Below are 20,875 nucleotides of genomic sequence, written 5' to 3' on the forward strand. Positions count from 1 at the left end.
AGACAGGTGGCGGGGGGGAGGAAATCGCCATCTCTCTGGGGCCACTGTAGCCCAGATGGCTAGTTTGCCTTTATTATATTGACTGCTTTGCGTTCTAGTCAGCAGCAATGCAAGAAACCTACAGGCCTGTATCTTGTAAGACATCAGCTTCCGCAAGTTAGCATAAGGCTTAAGACCTATGAACTTTGCACAGATAAATGACCCCATGGAAAAACCCCAAGCATTTGGGCAGCTGAAAATAGAGTTTTTAAGGGGAAGTTCTGATCACAGGTAAATAATTCAACCACAGAAGTGTCCTGGCAACCAACTGACATACGTAACAGGTCCGTGAGACACATTTAAGGCTAGCCTGCTTGCTTGCCTATATATCTCGTTTCTTATTTTCTTGTAAGTTTGATGATTTGTTTGATTATAACAGGTTTCTATTAGGGTATATTTTGGCTGTAACTCGAGGGATCTGCAGGCCACATTCTGTATGGTGAACTAAGGCAAAGTGAGCAGACAGATGCCTGGGACCTTTCACCTTGATAGATAGAGCTAAAGCATAAGGTCCAGGTATGACAGCGATCTTTACCATAGAGGATTGCGTTAAAGCAGGTTGCCACAGGGGCTTTCCTAGGTTCAGACCCTTTAAACTTACCAGGTGCCCCACAACTTGGAACTTGGAAAGAACCGCTTAGGATCGAAATAGCCAATGTGATACCTAACCACAAACGGGCCATGGTAATGACTGGACGTATATAATAAGTTGAGATCATTGCTATACCAACCTATAGGAAAAAGACACCCCAACATTAGTGACGCGAGGAAATACAAATAAGAGAAGGAAAAATCGCCCACTGAATATGCATTAAACATAACGGCGCCAGCGTCACGTATTACGAAGGGGCATCGCAGCCTCGGGGCGGTAGGAGAGAGAGCTGCAGTCGTTGGGAGGTGCTAGGATGACAGGCACTGGTGATGAGGAGGAAGGTGATGGTGATGAGGAAGACGATGGCTGACATTTCAGGAGACGGGGTGAGGAGATGGATGTGCAGATGGACATCCTATCGTATCTCCATCTGCCTGAGTTGGGGTCTTTGACACTGCGCTGAATAAACTATATTTGTGAATATAAAGGAGTTCCTAGCGTGGGAGTGTTGCATCTGTGCACGTCGGGGTTACCGTCTGGATAATCATTTTAATAACACTGGGCCTGATCTTGGGGCAAGAACCTGCCAACCCTCAAAGTGAGAACTGGGGATTCTTAAGTAATCGATATAATGAATACAGACTCAGATCAGGTTACGTCGTCGTGGTTACTCAGCACTGCTCCGGATGGGCCCAGTCTAAGGACTGGTCGAGGGTGGGATACTTCAATGGAGCAAGATGGTTATTGTTATTTAATCAGTGGTTCTCAAACTCTGGGTCAAGGCCCCAAAGTGGGTCACAACCCCATTTGAACGGGACGCCAGGGCTGGCGTTACACTTGTTGGGGCCCGGGGCTGAAGCCAGTGCCTGAGCCCCATCACCCGGGGCTAAAGGCGACGCCCGAGGAACTGCTGCCCAGACCCCGACCGAGATCAGGGCCCCGTCACGCCGGGTGCTGCCCAGACCCCAACCGAGATCAGGGCCCCATCGAGCCGGGCACTGCCCAGATCCCGAGATCAGGGCCCCATCGGGCCAGGCGCTGCCCAGATCCCGAGATCAGGGCCCTGTCACGTCGGGCGCTGCACAAAGCCAGCGCTGGGCATGCGGGATCTCCAGACAATGAATGGGCCGGGGGCGGGAGGCAGACCCCTGGGCGCCTAGGAGAAGCCGGCCTGCTTGGCGGGGAGCTTGGCGGGGAGCCTGCGGGGAGCTAGGCAATAGCAGATGCCCAGGGGAGGGGTTTGTCCTATGCCCCCGCCCCGCGTGCGGAGTTCTGGACCATGCTTCTGTCCTGGGGAAGAGGGCAGTGGTGCACCACCACCACCTACTGCGGGGAATCAGAACTTCTCAGCCGCCGGTCAGGTCCCTACACCGCCAGGGCGATTCTCCTTTAGCTCCAGGACCGGGGTCTGCTGGAGCAGGACGGCCGGGAGTTCGGCCTTCTACCCTCCCTCTTGAAAGCCACACGAGCGAGCTCGGCCGAGCGATTCTCCAGGGCACATTGGGGCTGGGGTGGTACCAGTCTCCCAAAGCATTGAAGGTTGCTTCCCCAGTATGGTTCCCTAGCAACCAGAAGCAGGAGTGGCCATGGAAACGGATAACATCTCCCCCCACCCCTCCCCGGTCTGGTGCAAAGCGGGTACCGTAGCGGCTATGGGTCTGAGGCTGGGGGTCTGGCCATGCCTTCCCCACACACGCTCCCCTCCCTTGTGCTCCTTGAGCTACACAGCAGGGGGGGTTGCAATCAATCAGTCCCTGATCTTGGGGGAATCCGGGCTGGGGGCCCTCCCGGTGTGAGAACTGCCAATTGTCTCGTCTGGTGCTACTCACCGCCCGCCCCGCCCGGGAAGCCAATTTGATTAAGGGAAGGCTCATCTGCAGGCAGAACAATCTCCAGGCAAACCGGAGGAGGGAGATAATTTGCCGATGAATAATTTAATCTGTGGCTCTGAGATGAGAGTTTTCGGTTTATGTTTTTTCCTCCCCAGAAACCAAAGGTGGGGGGGGGGGGGGGAGAATCTCCCTTTGCAAACCTTTCTTGGCCTTTTCCAAACTCTGTAAGCACAGCCAGGCAACCCGGGGGGAAATCAGCGGCGGGGATCGGTGCTAAGCGGGTGAGGGGGGGTGTGCTTTCCGGGACAGAGGGAAGGAGAAAAACAATAAATCAAGGAGAGAAGAAAATAGACCTTTGCGCCTGGCTCCCCATCACACTCAGACGCCTCCAGGCAACTCTCCAGGGGAAGGAGTCCCTGCCAATCTCCCCCCACCTATGCAGAGGGCCTCTGGTGTGAGGGCTCTGCTCCCGGCCAGAGCACACTGCACTGTGGCTATTCTCTGCCCCTCAGGGCCCATATGGGGGAATAGAGCATGAGATAGAGCAGCCTTGGGGCTGCTCTAATTGACAGTGCGGGGGAGGGGAGAGGCAGGGTGCTGTCAGAGCAATGGAGCTCCCACCCACCCTGTCTCTGCCCCAAGCACAGGACCAGAGAATCAGGTCCTCTATTGCTACATTGTCTCTGTCGTCCATTCTTTAAAGCAAGACCCCTTGCAGCTCCCCCTCCACACATGTATCCCTGTTGAACCAGCCTCCGGAAGCACCATATCCCTGGCCCCCTGCTGAGCCCGCACCCGCTGCAGCCCAGCACCCCTAGAACCAACCGCAATTAAAAGTTGTGCCCCAAGACAGAAAGACAACTCTATGGCTTGCCTTCCCGCTTCAGGGCTAAGGTGCAGAAGCCGGTGACAGCCTCGTTGTGAAGGCACTGGGCATGGACTCAGGAGATCTAGGTTCGGTTCTCACCTGGGCAATCTTGCACAAGTTGCTTCGTGCCTCAGTTTCCCCATCTGTAAAATGGGAAGAATGATCCTTCCTGTTTAGAGTGGAAGCTCTGTGGGGCAGGGACTGTTTCTCAATCTGTGTCTGGCACAATGGGGGCCCTGATCTCAGTTGGGGTCTGTGCAGCACCCAGCGCGACGGGGCCCTGATCTCGGTCGGGGTCTGGGCAGCGCCCGGCATGACAGAGCCCTGATCTCAGTTGGGTTTGTCTACATGGGCAAATTGACCAGAATGGCTATTTTGCAATATCTCCCCATTTGGACTCTCTATTCAGACACAAAACAGAGTAATTAATCTGGGACAAAATCACTTTTATTCCGGCAGAGAATGTCCACATGGGGGGGTTATTCCAGAATAGGTATATTATCCTGGACTAGCCATACTAGTCCTTTCCCCGACTCCCTCTAGCCTTTCGTGATTGGATCAAGCTAGGACAGCAAACAGGAGAACATTCCTTTCCTCCCCCTCCTTCTGCATCCACTCTCCGTTCATCCCAGTCTCTCTCACAGCCCATCCATTTCCCGCAGATCCCTCTCCCATCCTATATCCCCCCCCAACCCCTCTGACTCATTTTCATGTCTATGTTCTCTCTGCGGCTCGACAGAGTAGATGCCTTTTGCGGTAATTATTCATTGCCTTCCACCCACTGTTTGTTATTAAAAAAAAAAAAATCCGAAATATCTTCATATTCCTGAGTCATGAGAAACTGCCTCTTCTCCCAAGTGCCTGGCATTCAAGGAGAAAATCGACAAGGATTAGAGGCTGTGTGGTCTAGTAGGAAGGCCAATGGGCTCGGAGGCCAGGACGCCTGGGTTTGATCCTTAAGCCGCGACTTTCCCCACTCTGTGCCTCAGTTTCCCCAGCTTTGGACTAGTTAGACCGTGAGCTCAGACAACCAATCCACCCTTGGCCAGTGTCCCATCTGCAGCCTTCCGGGAAAGGGTTAAAAATAAAACAGAATACACTGGAGATGTTTTCTTTCCTTCCTGACCCCCGCCGGAGACCGGCTGCAGCCCTGAAGCATGAGATTTGGGGAACATAAAACATGGAGCGGAAGGGACGCCCATGTGCCAATTTCGCACCTGAGAACGCTCCAACTCATCCCAGCAATGGCAGAAGCTTGCAGCTCCGGCGGGCTGGATCGCACCACTCCCGCGGCATCCCTTGGGGAGCGAGAGCCCCTTCCCACTCCTTCGCCTCGTGATGCCATTGTGTGTTTGGAGGCGGATCCACGAAGCCACTTGAGAAGGAAAGCGCCGATATTTTTCTCTGGCTGCACACCCACGCTGCTGCAGCAACCTTCGCCGCCCAGGCATCATAAACTCCAGCGGGGAGGCAATCATAATCCAGTTTCCCACACGTGACATTTAAAGAGGCACCAGAGGAAGCAACCGGGGGGGATGCTGGAGGAAAGAGCTAGGCCCGGGCTGGGGGGAACTTCACGGGATTCTCGACTGAGCCTGCTGGAGGCTGAACAGACCCCGTGGTTCTCTCTAGCTCCTCGACGGCACCACATGGGGGGCAGAGAACAGCCACAGCTCAGTGCACACCAGCCACGCCCCCGATGCACCCTCTACACCAGGGACTGCGAGCCCGTTGGGCGCAGGGCCCCTTGAGCAGCTCCACACTGGCCTCGGAGGCTCCCTGCATGGCGGGGGCAGGAATCTCGGGGTCCTTTCCATCCACCTTAAGGCCCCATTTCGCTATGGGAGCGGGACTGAGAGCCGGGCTCAGTGTGGGGCTTTGAGAGCAGAGGGTTCCCCGCCGAGGGGCCCATTTGCCACTGGGCCTCGGCCTCCCTGCGACGCTCAAGCTGCAGCCGCCCAGCAGCGACTGTGCCCCGGGCTTCTCCTGCAAAGGAGCTGGCCCGTTTGGGTTGGCTCTCGGGGGGCACTGCTGGGTTCCCAATGCCCACACGGGTACTAGGCCCAGCCACACGCACCCAGCTGCCGCAGCGGTATCTACAAGCCAGAGCACGGGGAGCGCCCCTTGAGAGCTCCCAGCCGGCTGAGATACGGCTCCTACCGTGCAGCTCCCGTCTGAAAAGCCCTGGAACAACTCCCCCGCTCCCGTTCAGCCTCTGTGTTGGCCAAGGCCGGCGCCATTTCGGCACACAAAAGCCTCTCGTGCAGCGGAAAGCATCTGCCGAAGCTTTAGATTCACCTTCTTTCAAAAGCAGGCAGCCCCGCCGAAGCAGCAGCTCCATTACTACAAACTCAACTGCCAAGAGTTTCCTTCACCTCCCGCCCAGTTGCAGAGTGTATCACGTCCCCTTCTAGTGGCTGGTCCATGTAGAGAACAGCCTACTACCGCTGGCGGTTAATGGCGTCGCTCCTTTGGCTCACAGGGGTCGCTGTCTGGACTAGAGGTCAGCGGCTGAAACCTGGGTCCCAGCCCGCGATGGAGAGCACGTGTGCAGCTTTGCAAGCAGCGGGCATGCCCCACTCCAGACGTGGCTGCATTTCAGTGGCAGGTCTAGGCTTAACCACTGGGTCATCCTGGCGCTCTTCAAATCCTTCGCGGCAACTGGCCGGTGTTGCCAGCTCATGTGATTTCATTGTGAGTCGTGTAGCAGTTGGTGTCCGGAGTCCACGAGAATCTCAGCTTGAATTTTTTTAAGAAGTCAGTTTCCAGCCCTTGGGGTTGTGGGGAAAAGCGGGAACAATATCAGCCCGGCAGACTAGAAAGCCAAGAAAAAGAACCCTGGGCGTATTCTTCTTTTACGAAAGAATCTCGTGATTTTTAAGCCAGTCTCACGATTTCGGGGGCCAGTCTCGTGATTTTTGAACGATGCCGTGACCCCAAATGCTAAGGCAGCTCGTGAGCTTGTAGATTACCTCCCTTTGGCCAGGGGCCAGTTTGCATGCTGGCTGCTACCCCATCTGTGATTTTTCATCTCACTTAATTATCACATTTCCTCCTCTCTGGCTTCCCCTCTCCCCCCCTCCCCCCGTTCGTTAGGCCATTGAAATCTGACAGAACTCTCATCAGCTCTGTCTGAGGAGTTTGGCATTTATTAGGTGTGTTACAGCAGTGCTGAGAACCAAACAGAGGATCGGGGCCCTATTGTGCCAGGCGCGGCGTATACACAGTGAGAGACAGTCCCCGGCCTGAAGAGAAGGCAGACAGAGCAAGGAGTATACCCCTTTGCACAGATGGGGAAACTGAGGCTGGGAGAGATGCCGTATTCTACTTGTATCAGTGGCAGAGCAAGAATTGAATTCAGATCCCCCGTCTAGTGCTTTAACCACCATGCTCGGGGCCTGGGCTTCGGAACAAGGATTGCTGCGGCTGGCTCCAGAGACTCCATGCCCGCCTTTACCCTGAGGACGCGGCAGGGCGTAGGGGGCTGGCCGCTGAAGAGACACCACAGACCCTCCGCAGCTGTCAATTGGTGTAACCCCTTCGACACCGATTGGCACCGGCTGGAGAACTGGCCCCATTGACAGCAATGGAGCTGCACCGATTCCCACCAGCTTTCTTGCCCCGAGGAGGCGTTCAGCTCAGGATTCACCCCTCCGAGCTCGCTGGTCTCTGGTCTCCAGCAGACGTCCTGCTTGACTCCAATCTGTCCGGCGCCGCTCAAGCTTCCGGACGCTTTCCCGGCAGGTCCTCGGGGGCTGGTGTGCTCACACCTCTCGCCAGGCCCGTCAGGCCCTTCGGCTGATGCTAACACAGCTCCCACGCTTGGTTCTTAGCAGGGGATGTATTGCTCCCAGCTCCCACTCCCCAGAGATGTGCCCGGCCCCCTTCCCTGTCTATCCCCTGATGCTTCCCAAACCCATCCTTCTCTGCCTCCCCCTGCACACAGGCTTCTCAGAAACAGCTTTTCTTTCCCTTCTCCTCTTCCTCCCGCTCTCCCCAGTTCATCCTTTCCAACCCCATTATTATTATTATTAGGTGTATTACCATTCTGTCTAGTGGGCCCATTGTGCCGGGCGCTGCCCAGACCCTGACCAAGATCAGGGCCCCATCGGGCCAGGCGCTGCCCAGACCCCGACCGAGATCAGGGCCCCGTCGGGCCGGGCACTGCCCAGACCCCGACAGTCCCTGCTGTGAAGAGCTCACAGTGTAAATAGACAAGACAGACAAAAGGTAGGCGGCGAAACAGAGGGGAAGTGACTTAACCAAGGTCACCCAGGAAGTCGGAGCCAGGAAAAGAACCCAGATCGCTTGACTAGACCCCACTGCCCACCTACCCCAGAGCACACTCCAGGCCTGATGCGGCACGGTGCCGAGCATCTTCATGAGCTGGGCATGTGTGTTTGTGTGAGCTGTACCCCTGCCCTCTACAGGATGGAATCAGAATGGCTCTAATGTGTGTCATAAGCCCTGTACTGCTCAGGGGGGGATTCTCCTTGCGCTTAAGGAGCTGGGGGCTCTTGGAGCAGGTGGATCTAAGTTGTGATGCTGCTCTGAAGTTCCACTGGGCTTTGTCACCCCCTGGGTGCCTCAGTCATTGATTGTGCATTCCCCCGTCCCGTATGGATTTTGCCTCTCTGACACAGGAACCGCCCAGCTCTGCTCCGACTGAGGGAACTTGAACCCGTTTTTTATCCTACCTGCCCCAGAGAGTCACTTAAAGGGAATCAAGAGACCCTGAGATGCCAGGTGCCTTTAAACTGAAGTCTTTCCCCATCAGCAGGGAAGGATCACCATGGCAACCCGCATCCCTCCTCGTTGACATTAAGCACAGAGGAATCAGTGACTGAGGATGGTCAGGGGAGCAGGATGGGCGGCCAGCAATCGAGGCTGTGGGGGGAGGGGAGGAGAGAAAAGAGAGGAGCGTGCCAGCGGGAGGGGGGGCGCTGGAACTGAAATCTGAAGGGCTGGGGAGAGACAGACAGACAGATGGGCCACGGGGGTCTGACCCCCGTCCCTGGGGCTAGGTGCTGGGGAAGGAGGGGCTGGTGTCCTCCACCCCACCACACTCTTCTTCCGAATCCCCTGCCCTCGGCATGACCTCGTGGCTTTGCAGCCGGGCCGGCTAGAGCTTCCAGCAGAAGCCGGCACCGCTCGTAGGCCCCTCGCCTGGCAGCAGGATCAAGGCAGAGGCATTGGACCCAATGGGCTTTTAATAAAGTGGGGCCTGTCAGGGGCATGGCCACAGGTGGGCCTGGGTGGGCTGCGGCCCAGGCCCGCCCAGATCAGACCAGGGGTGTGTCGTGCTGCACAGCGGCCCGGAGCATCACTTGGGCACCTGCAATCCAGGCCGGAGCTCGGCGTCCGCCCTTCAGAAAGCGACACCCCGGCAGCTCTGCCTGGCCGCATGCTGAGCCGCCCCGTGCGTGTGCCCAGCTCGGCAGGGTGAAGCCTTGCGCCTGGGGGACCCCAGGGCTTGGGAGAGGGCGTCGGGGGAGACGCTGAGCTAGCAGGTGGCTCTCTGCACGGCTCATCCCCCGCTTGGCGGCGCTCCCAGGAGAGGATGCACTGAGCTGGGTGTCTCGGTGCAGAGTCCGGGCCAAGCTGCGTGCACAGGCAGGCCCCTGTTCATGCCCCCCGCAGCGCAGCCAGGGGCCGCATGACCCGCAGGAGATGCAAACCCCTGCAACGAGGCAACAGCTCCCTGTCTTCCCCCGCTAGACAATCAGGGTGCACCCCAGGGGATCAGCGCTCCCCACCCTGGCCAGGCTGCACATCACAGTCTGTCATTGCCCGTCCCCCCCAAAGTCAGCGCCCACCCAGATTTCCACTCCTAGCTATGCCACTGGGGGCTGGGGCTCCGCCTCTTTTGGAAAGAACCATCCGGCTCCACCCACCTTTGAAGGTGGGGCGACGTAGCTCCACCCCCTTTGGGGAGGAGTCACACAACTCCACCTTCTAAGTGCCCTAGAACCCCAACCTCTTTGGGGGTGGAGTTATGTAACCCCACCCCTTGGGGCGGGGCTAGGTGACCCTCCCACTCCCTATATCGCTCAGCCCCTTTGTGTAGGAAAGTCCTATAGAGCCCCACCCCTTTTGTGGGCGTGGCTATGTAACTCCACCCCCTGTAGAGGCAAGAATTAAGTCCACCCTCGCTAGGGCGGGTCGCTCATTCAGGTTGGTTATTATCTGCCGCTGGGTTGGCCCCTGTTGCTGGGTGGCCGCTGTGCCAGCCGTCCGTACCACGGCAATGACCAGCTTCACAACCGCCTGGAGGGGTGAGACCTACCCATTCCCCTGCCTTTGAAAGGCCTGTTGGCACGCATCATCTTCGCTCACTTCTCCCCCGGCTAAATCTCCACAGAGCAACCACGGGCACCGCTTAAAACCTCCGACGCTCCTCAGAAGCACCTCCAAGGGCCATGGCGCCCACCGGGAATCCTTCCTAGGCTCGCCAGCCCGGGAAGGGGGGTCCCGGGGCAGGGCCTGCCAAAAAACACCTGTGCAAACTCCTCAAGGAGAAGCGCAGAAGCGGCTACTGGTTGGATCCAACCATCCAGCGATGAGATGTGGGTGTGCAGGGCCCTTAGCTTTCACAGCCTGCAGCCACGACGGCAGCAGAACCACTGCCCCCCGGCGCTGCCTCGGGAGTGCTGGGGTTGAATCCCATGTGCGCGCCAGCGGCGAGACGCTCAGGGAAAAGCAAGAGAGAAATCCATGAGAGAGAGAGAGATGAAAGGAGGAGAGAGATCTAGCCAGAGAAAAAGGAGAGGGAGGCACTCACAGCAAAAGGAAGTGGCAGGTACGCTGGCAACTAGGACCAGATGTCCCGATTTTATAGGGACAGTCCTGGTATTTGGGGCTTTGTCTCATATAGGCGCCTATTGACTCTCTCCCCTGAGCAGCTCACACTCAGGGCACCCCCAAGCCACATGGCTTTAACTACTGTGGGATAGGCTGTAATGGGGGCAGGACCCACCCCTGCGGCGCCTCCTGCTGGTTTCCTGGGAATTAGCTCTTTTTCCAGCTCCGGAGCGCCCTCTGCAGGCCGGTGTCCTGCTTGCCGCTGGCCCCCCATGTCCCTCCCAGGCCCCATCTGAGCCTGCTTGCCCCAGCCCCAGCCCTCTCCGGGGCTGTTTTTAACCCCTCCGGGCAGGAGCGGGGTAACCATCCCGCTACATAGGCCAAGTGCTACCGCCCCCCTGGTGCGGCTGGAGTGACACCAGGATAAATGTGCTCGTACCCGTGTAGCTAAGGGCACTGGCGAAAAGCTTACATAGAGCAGGCTTAACGGATGCATTGATCCTTGCAACCCTGCCTGCGAGCTAGGGAAGTATTCTCCCCATTGAACAGGTGGGGAAACTGAGGCACAGAAACACTGAGGTCTGCTCTACATGCAGGCTTTATCCGGTATCACTGTGTCAGGGTAGGGGTGTGATTTTTGTTTGCTGATATTGTTACCCAGGTGGATGCCCTCACAGTATCGCTTAGTCCCCTTCTTCCACAGAGAGGCAGTTTGGCCTAGTGGATAGAGGACTGGGTGGAAAAGTGGGTTTTATTCCCAGCCCCATCCTTTCCTCTCTGGGGGGACGGGTGTCTACATGTCACACTCAGCCTGGGCTCTGAGTCAGGTTTGAGCCCAAGCCCCGCTTCCGTCCACACACACATCGGTCTGACTCGGGTCAGCGAGCCGTCAGGACCTGGGTCCTGCTAGTACGGTGGGTCAGAGCCTGAGCCCTGCTGTGACCTGGGTCCAAACCGGGGCCATTCTGCAGTGTGGACGCGGCTCAAGCCACAGACCGGAGGCAGAAGGTCTGCATGGCGCAGTATGGACGTGTCAGCACGACAGTGAGACCCAGGTTTACAAGACAGTGTGGATGCTCAAGCACGGGCTTGGAAACACCAAGTCCACCGAGCCAGGCCTAGGACTCCCGACTCTATTAGTTTATCTACTAGGCCACACTGCCTCCTACAAAGGAAGCCAGCAACCAGCTGGACTAGAGATGCAGCCAGCCGCTGCTAAGCCGTCTCTCATCCCCACCGGTGGCGATTTGTGTCCTGTTGCTTTAAATATCTTGTGATTATTCACATCTGCTGTCACCTGTGGGGTTTTTTCTTAAACCCTTCTCAACAATACGGTTTATTTAGGTGCCAAGGCACCAGCTCCTCCCCCCGGCCCCAGACTCCTGCAGCGGGCGCGAGAGCCCGCGACAGACACGCTGGGGACGTGGGCGTTTGCCACTGATTATTCCATTATTCAAGTGCCGTGTGGTCTGCTGAGATTTGTCGCTTTCACACACACACCGACACACACACAGCGCAGGGAGAGGCACTTATCGGTGCTCCCCAGAAACAGCCACACGCCTGCCGAGCCGAGCCGGCGCCTGATAAGAGCCACCCTCGACTCCTGATCAACAGGCTCGATACATGTCCGACAAGCAGGGGGGATAAACCTCCCCCTCCCCAGCCATTTCAGCCTGGCACTCGCTACCAGCCGGGGCCGAGGAGCCAGGCGATAAAGTGCTCCCCGGCTATGGAGCCAAGTGCTGGGGGGGGCAGCACAGCCTAGTGGGTAGCGCAAGGGGCCCCCTGAGAGTCAGGACTCGCGTAGGGGATCTGGGCTGGCACCGAAGGTGGGGTCTGTTCCCAGCTCTGGGAAGGGAGTGCAGGGGTTGGAGGGACTGGGGGGTCAGGACTCCTGGGTTTCATGAATAGCTCCAGAAGGGGGGAGCGGTGGGGGCTGGGAGGCAGGACGCCTGGGTTCTATTCCGTGCATTGGGAGAGCAGAGTGATGGTGAGAGCAGTGGGGCGCATGGCCATGGAGGTCAGGGCTGCTGGATTCTGTTGCCAGCCCTCTCCTGACTTGAGGCACTTCCCCACTTTGTGCCTCAGTTTCCCTATTGGGAAAATGAGGATGAGACCAACCCACTTCCCAGGGGATGCTGTGACAACCAATTCATATGTTCACAGACATCACTGCGTGTATCTGGGATTCAGGCAAATCTGGGTGTGACGGAGCAGGGAGCGGGGCAGATTTGACCTGGGAATGTTGCAGGGGGGTTGCAGTGGGGATGGGGGACTTCCCTTGAAGGAAGCTACCTGAGCTGTAACCTGAGCCAGGAACGGGGGTGGGGAGAATTAACACCTTCTGCCCGGGAGACTGAACAAAGGAGAGGAGCAGCGGGAGGAGTTGGGAGTTTAGTTTCGGTTGGGGCTGGGTGGTGCAACGCAGGGAACCCCAAGCTGGGGTCTAAGCTCCCTGAACCTCCCAGAGGGACCTAATTGAGGGGGTCTGGTCGTACCTACACGCTCTGCTTGAGACTGTGTTCCTGTCCTTAAATAAACCTTCTGCTTTACTGGCTGGTTGAGAGTCGCAGTGAATCTCAGGAAGAGGGGTGCAGGGCCCTGACCTCCCCACACTCCGCAACACTGGGACAGACACATAAATGGACCGACAGACAGAGTGCTTGAGATCTGCACACAGAAGGAGCTCTAAAAAGGCAACAAGCACAAATTGTGTTACAGATCAGCGGTCGCACATGGTTTGTATCACCAGTAGGGACAGCCAGCAACCCCAGTCTACAACTGCACCAGCACTGCCCAGACCCTGACCGAGATCAGGGCCCCATCGCGCCAGGCACTGCCCAGACCCTGACCAAGATCAGGGCCCCATCCTGCCAGGCGCTGCCCAGACCTCGACCGAGATCAGGGCCCCGTCGTGCCGGGCGCTGCCCAGACCCCGACCAAGAACTGGGTATTCACCCATGAAAGCTTATGCTCCAATACACCAAGTTAGCTAGATTCAAGCTAACTGGGGTGTGTCTAACCATGCTGCAATCACTTCTCCAATTGCACCCCAGGGTGACTTGTCTACACTATTGTTTACCTCCTCACTTCTCCTGAGCTCCATTTCCACAAAAGGTTGCAAACTAACTAACCATCAAATCATAGAATCGTAGGACTAGAAGGGACCTCAAAAGGTCATCTCATGGTGGGACTATCCCTGACAGGTGTTTGTCTAACCTGCTCTTAAAAATCTCCAACAATGCAGATTCCACCAACCTCCCTAGGCAATTTATTCCAGTGTTTACCCACCCTGGCAGTTAAGAAGTTTTTCCTAATGTCCAACCCCCTTGCTGCAATTTAAGCCCATTGCTTCTTGTCCTAGCCTCAGAGGTTAATGAGAACAATTTTCTCCCTCCCCTTGTAACAACCTTTATGTACTTGAAAACTGTTATCATGTCCCCTCTCAGTCCTCTCTTCTCCAGACCAAACAAACCCAACTTTTTCAATCTTCCCTCATAAGTCATGTTTTCTAGACCTTTAATCATTTTTCTTGTTTGTCTCTGGACTCTCTCCAATTTGTCCACATCTTTCCTGCAATGTGGCACCCAGAACTGGACACAGTACTCCAGCTGAGGCCTAATCAGAGTGGAGCAGAGCGGAAGAATTACTTCTCGTGTCTTGCTTACAACACTCCTGCTAATACGTCCCAGAACAATGTTCGCTTTTTTTGCAACAGTGTCACACCATAGCTTGTGATCCGCTATGACCCCCAGATCCCTTTCCGCAGCACCAACTGGAGAAGCGTTAACGACGCAAAACCCTGTTTCCATTTTCGCTCTTTGATTCTACAATGAAGGGGGGGTGGAATCAACCCACCCACCCTAAGCAGTTTATACATTTGAATTAACGAATTGACAAGCCTCCCAAATAGGTGGCATTCCCTGCTCTTCCCTGGATAATTTTCCGAAGATAAAAACCCATTTTGCAGGGAGCGTGCTAGCTGGCGCCTTCTGCGTGTAGCTAATCGCTCTCTCTCCTCCTAATACCTGAAGTTCTTGGAGCTTGTCAGCTTTAATAACTAACATCGGATTGCAATTTTTCTGCCCCTTCTCAGAAACCGGGCAGCCATTCATTTCAATTTGCAAGCAGGCGAGCCCGGGCAAAAAGTTATCGCCAAGTTATTTGCTCTACCGTTGAACGAGATCCAAGATGAGTGAAATGCAGATGTTGCTGGAAATGTCATTAGGATGGGCATGTGTGTGTGTGTGCGTGGGTGGGTGGGGATGGGGGGGGTGGATGTATCAGGTATTCAATTCCCTCTGGATGTCCAGGAGTTAACAACAGAATAGTCCTATAAGTTGGGTGCTAGGCTGGAACTTGGGATGCATGAGTTCAAATCCTTCCCGTGTGTTGGGTACATCATTTTTCCTCTCTGTGACTCAGTTGCCCATCTGGAAAGAGTTTGATTTGCACATCATGGTGCCTCATGGGAGTTGTAGTTCAGGTGCCTTGTGTCCCCATTCCCCTCTATGGGCTGCCCCCCCGAGCTGGCCTACATCTCCCATGATGCTGCCGCCTCCTCTCATAATCCAGGGAATGAAGCATCATGGGAGATGTAGTCCTGACCTACAGAGGAGACTAGGCATATGAGGCACCCGAACGACAATGCCTCTGAGGGACCGCAGCATCCCTTTCAAATCAAAATATTTGAGGATGAGCTATTGACCAGAAATCAGAGGGGCTGAGAGATCATGAGCCCCGTGGGGACACTGAGTTACAGAGGGACCAGGTGACTTGCCCAAGGAGTCTGAGGCAAAGCAGGACTTGAATCCAGATTCCCAAAATCCCAGTCCTGACCACGGCACCTTCCTTCCTTCCTTCTACCAATGCCGCCCCGTAGCCGCATGGGTGAGCCTTTCAAAGCCCCCAAGCGCCCCCGGCCTGTCAGCTCAGGACCTCCCCACATGACGCTCCGGAACCGCTCAGGATTTCCCCACGGAACGAGGCGTTTTCCCGAAAGAAAACGCGGTTTCCTCAAAAAACCAGGCAGCGTTCTCCCCACTTGGCCAATGTTTCTGATTTTCTTCGGGGAGCGTCGAATCGCTTTTCTCTCGGCGCGGCCCCATGTCGCAAACATTCTCGCCTCTTTCCACTTTCCAATTTGAGCCAAGATCGGAGATTCCCCGCGGGATGGAAATTCCCATTTTCCAGCCGCCCTGGGAATACGCAGCCGTCGCTGTCCTTGGTGCTGAAAGCAGAAACCCAAATCCCGCCAGATCTGCTCCTGCCCAGGGCGACTTTTACCGGTGGAGACCCTCAAGTGATGCTCAGGGTAGAGATCTAGGCTGACTAACCCCGCCATGTAGGGTGACCAGACAGCAAATGTGAAAAATCGGGACGGGAGTGGGGGGTAATAGGAACCTATATAAGAAAAAGACCCCAAAATCGGGGCTATCCCTATAAAATCGGGACATCTGGTCACCCTACCGCCATGAGAACGCTACATAGCAGTAGGTAATCAAGGAAAGCCATCACTCCGATTCCACGCCACGCGTCTCCGGCACGGCTAGACAGAGACCGAGCCGTGGCAGCGGCACACCGGCCCCATGGGGCAGAAGGGGTCCTGGAGTTGCTAAGTAACAGCTGCTCTTTGTCTTGGGGACTGGAAATTTCAGGACACATGTTCTTCCGGGAGCTGGCAGCTACGGCGGGGAGTTATACTCAAGGGGGGTGAAATGTCTGGCACCTGGGGCTCTGTGACGGCCAGCTCCGCCGGCCTGTTTGTTTCCATACACCAGTCTAGCACCACGTCTCTGCCTTGCTAAGGAGAAAAAAACACAGCTAGTGGGTAAGATTAGGGAGAGTGGTTGTCAGGACTTCTGGGTTCTCTCCCAGCTCTGGGAGGGGAGTGGGGTCTGGTGGTTAGAGCAGGGGGGGGCTGGGAGCCAGGACTCCTGGGTTCTCTCCCAGCTCTGGGAGGGGAGTGGGGTCTGGTGGTTAGAGCAGGGGGGGCTGGGAGCCAGGACTCCTGGGTTCTATCCCCAGCTCTGGGAGGGGAGTGGGGTCTGGTGGTTAGAGCAGGGGGGGGCTGGGAGCCAGGACTCCTGGGTTCTATTCCCAGCTCAGGGAGGGGGGACAGCCCGGAACGGGAGATGGAACCCTTGGGTTCTCTTCTCCATGCCGGAAAGGAGGGGGGGTGTCTCATTATTCGGATAGGGGGAGAAGTCCGGACTCCTGGGTTCTGCTCCCAGCTCTGTCACTGTCTGCGTGAGCTGGGGCACGTAGGCAGGGCTCCCCAAAATCCAGTTCCCAGACCCAGCCAGGGCTCAGAGGGCCCCAATCCCTGGGCTGCGGTTGCCCAATCCCCATCTGCAAGCGAGACAGCAGTGGAGAGGTTTCCCGGGGTGGCAGTCGGAGCGGCGCCCGGGCGCCTGTCTTCTTGGCGTGTAATGACCGAGGCTGACCTCCGACATGCGTCTGCATCCGAAGGAAGATGTCAGCTGCAGCCAGCGCCGGGATCGAGTTGCCCATCAATCACGCCGACGCCGGCCCGCCTTGCAATCGGTTGGTTTGCTTACGCTGCGATCCGGCGTTACTGCCGCCGGGCTGGCTAGCCGCAGGTGCCTGAGCCCTGAGCCGGGCACGCCACCCGGTGAGTTACCGAGACACTTCCACATTCCCCGCCACTGCTCCCACCCCCGCCTAATCTCACATGTGGTCTAGATCCGTCCCGGTTCTCCCGGCCAGCCACGTTCTCCCGGCCCTTCCGCGGTCCGGGCCCCCACACGTTCCCAGCAGCCCCCGGACACACCAGCCCATCGGCTCCCTCAACAGCGCCGGATGGCGACACAGACAGACAAGGGCTGTGATCAGCCAAGAGCAGCACCGAGCCCGGGGGGCCCACCTGGGGCGCCGGAGCTGCGTGAGGCTTTTCAGAAGTTAACATGCGGCTCCTTGTCTAGGCCCCGACTCTGGGGCTGGAGCTACCGGCGCCAACTTTCCAGTGTGCCGGGGGGGGAGGGCTCACTGCTCAACCACTGGCTCTGCCACAGACCCAGCCCCCCCTCCGCCCCCTCCCCTGAGCCTGCCATGCCCTCGCTCCCCCCCCAGCCTCCTGCACCCCACGGAACAGCTGATGGGCGAGGGTGGGAGGCTCTGGGAGCGGGGCGGGGGGGGCGGGAGCTGATGGGGGGCTGCTGACGTATTACTGCGGCTCTTTGGCAATGTCCATTGGTAAATTCTGGCTCCTTCTCAGGCTCAGGTTGGGCACTCCTGATCTAGCCCATCGGGGCCCCTCTATGTGTGTCCCCAGCCAACCCTTGGCGCTGGTTCCCTTTCTCACAAGCTGCTGTTCCTCTCCCCCAGGCTTTCGGAGCAGCCAGATTTGTCTGAACAGGTGCCATAGATCCACTGTCAGCATGCACCGCACTGCTCTCCGAACAGAGACGAGCCGGGGATCCCTCATCTACAGGGTCATTCCTCAGCCTTTCACGCCATGGGGGTGGGGGCGAGAGAACTAGACAGAGAGAGACAGACAGAGAATATATGGCGATGAGAGGGAAAGAGAGATGGGTGAGTGTGGGATAGATAGATAGATAGATAGATAGATAGATAGATGGGGTGTATGGAGATAGATAGATAGATAGATAGATAGATAGATAGATAGATAGATAGATAGATAGATAGAGGGGGTGTATGGGAATAGATAGATAGATAGATAGATAGATAGAGGGGGTGTAAGGGGATAGATAGATAGATAGATAGATAGATAGATAGATAGATAGATAGATAGATAGATAGAGGGGGTGTAAGGGGATAGATAGATAGATAGATAGATAGATAGATAGATAGATAGATAGATAGATAGATGGGGTGTGTGGGGATGGGGATGGATATCTGGATGAGTAGGGGACACAGAGCGAGAGATCCCTGCAACCTGCCCCCATGACGTCGACCCCCCCCACCAGACCCCTGACCATAGTAGGAATCTCGACACTGGCTAGAGCCCGGCCCATCCAGCCCAGTCTGCAGACCCAGGAGCAGCCTGGAGCAGATTTCGGAGACAATCCAACACACGAAGCCACCAATGCCTCTGGCTCCTCGGCCAGGGCCCTGTCAGCTGGTGATGAACTCATGCCCAGAATCCCCCAGCAGCAGTAGGGCCTAAGGGTTAAAGCACTGGGCTGGGAATCAGGAGACCTGGGCTCTGCTCCTGGCTTTGTTACTGACCCCCGGCTGCAGAATGGAGCTAATACTCCTTCCCTCTTCCGCTGGGGGACTGCAGAATGGAGCTAATACTCCTTCCCTCATCCGCTGGGGGACTGCGAGGGCAAAAGTCAGGCTTGCCTCAGTTTCCCCTTGCTCTCTTTAGACCGTAAGCTCTTTGGAACTCTGTGTCTGGGCAGCACCCAGCACAACGGTGCCCTGATCTTGGTGGGGGTCCGGGCAGAGCCCAGCACAAAGGGGGCCTGATCTCAGTCTGGGTTTGTGCAGCACCCGGCGTGACAGGGCCCTGATCTCGGTCGGGGTATGGGCAGCGCCCGGTATAGGGGGGCCCTTGATTCCAGTTGGGCCCTCATACAAATAACAGTATCAGGGAAGGGTGCTGGGACCTGACTCCCACTGCTCAGATAGCGCCGTTGCCCCTTGGGAAGCTTTGCCAGCTGGTTGTTCATGGCCTGTCCTGCTGCAGGCGACGAGCAGGCCCACTTTCAAACCCCCAAGGCCCCCAACCCGCGGCCATGCTGGGCCCCGAGGTGCCGTGTGACATTTCTGGCCGGAGCAAGGTGAGATGAGGGCAAACGTCCTGTCTCTGTGAAACGGCTCCGAGTGCGTCCGCCTCATGTTTTACTTCGGGAGCCTTCTTGGCCAGCTCAGCGCCGCCAACTCTAACCCTGCGCGAGCGAGTGACAGAGACCGTCTGCAGCAGACGTGGGCTCGTGGGAGTGTCCAGGCTGGTGTGTCTGGTGGTGTCTGCCGGCATGTATGTGCTTGGGTGTGTCAGGGTAGACATGTGTGTGTCTGTGTCCATGTATGTGCAGGCATGTTCCTCAGCGTGTGCATGTGTGGGTCTGTGTGTGCTCACGCGTGTGCGTGTGTGGGTCTGTGTGTGCTCACGCGTGTGCATGTCAGTGTGTGGGGAGACTCAAACCCACTCACCAGACCGCACCCTGATCTCTAATAGTTGGAGATTAAACCCCAAAGTAGGGTTGTCTATCGTCCCTTCCAGAATGGTTTGCCGGCAATACGATGCTAACGCAGATATTCCTGAGATCCACCGAAATGTCCCATCATGGTTTGAATCTTGCTAAGTGTTCGGCCTCAACAATTTCCTGTGACGGGGAGTTCCACCGTCCAATTACACAAAGTATCCAACTGGAACACACCCCCTTTCCGGTTCCCTGTCCCTGCCTGGGCCCTCGGCCGGGTGTTGGGAGACGCGGAAAAAGGAAGTGCCTTTCTCCCTTCTCTAGCCCAGTCACCATTGGATAGACTGTTCTCACGTCCCCTCTTCTTTGGGACAGTTATGCAAGAGACTTTCACTGCTTTAATTAACCGGCAATTGTCTACCACGGACGCATCGCCCCCGATCAGGGCGGCAAGGCGGACGAGACAAAGGGGGATCATTTTAATTTCAAATCGTATTCCCCTTAGTAACAAAGCATGAAGTAGACTCATGTTCAGAGGCCCACTGTGGTAACTAAACACAAGGGCCTTTCCCCTCCCTCCCTCCCCCCCGCCTTCCTGCAGCAGCTTTCCCCATCCAATTAAGCACAACGGGCTCGTAACACTCTTTTAATTGGACACCAGCGCTAAGAGGAGCATCCCAGGGAACCGCGCTGGGTCCCTCGCCAGGACGAGCGACTCGCGGGAGTCTGCAGAGGTCGGGGGCTCAGATCAAATGCTTCCCCAAGGCTTTGAGGATGGAGGTTTTCACTACCAAAGAAGCAGGGAGGATGGGGGGGGGGGGGGACCAACCTCATCATCTTTTCCCTGTTCCTGATTTGTCCTTAATTAGTTTTCGAGACTGGGGGCTATTGAAGCCAGGATTACAATTTAAAACCTAAGCAGCTCCTTTGATTTATCGCCTTTAGTGGAGGGGGAGAGAACAGATTTTTAATTAAAACAATAAAATAAAAGAAAAGAAAATAGGGCCTGATTCCCAGCTGTGCTCAGGCCGCACTGGTAACACCAAGAGGTGGAAATGGCCCTTGGAGAATGCCCCACATGGCCGGGGACGGTGGCATGGCCAGAATCCACTGTGCTGTGGCTATTGTCTGCCCCCCAGGGCCCATAGGGGGCAGAGTCCTGACACCAGGAGCTGGGCAGGATATGAAGAGCACAAAGGGAGCTGAAAGCCACTTGCCTCTAGCACAGGAACAAGGTAACTGGGAATCAGGCGCTTGGTTCTAATTAGGATCCAATTGAGGCCGAGCATTTAGTTGGATGCAGAAAACGATCAGACGTGTATATGGAGGAGACCATCCAGTGTTAGAACGGGAGATAGTTAAACATAAGCCAAAGGTTACAAACCCTCATGCTCCAAGGCATGAGACAACCTCCAACAATCAAGGGTCAGGAGGGAACAGCCCTGGGCACCAAGTTATCCCACCACTGCCCACTAGGGGGAGCGCCTTGCACCTTGCTCTGAAGCAGCTGGTGCTGGTCGCTGGGGAACCGGGCTACCCAGCTAGAGGGCCTGGTCTGACCCAGTGTTGCGATGGTGACCTTCAGCCAGCATTTTTCACCAGGAATAAATTC

At 56.5% G+C, this 20,875-nt stretch overlaps 1 protein-coding gene across 3 annotated transcripts in view; it reads right to left on the reverse strand.

The window, feature by feature from the left end:
- Positions 1-20,875, reverse strand: part of SLC8A2 (solute carrier family 8 member A2) — a 71,840-nt gene that overhangs the window by 14,780 nt on the left and 36,185 nt on the right. The window lies entirely within an intron of this gene.

Source organism: Malaclemys terrapin, chromosome 20, assembly GCF_027887155.1.
Source record: "Malaclemys terrapin pileata isolate rMalTer1 chromosome 20, rMalTer1.hap1, whole genome shotgun sequence".
Lineage (NCBI taxonomy): Eukaryota > Metazoa > Chordata > Testudines > Emydidae > Malaclemys > Malaclemys terrapin.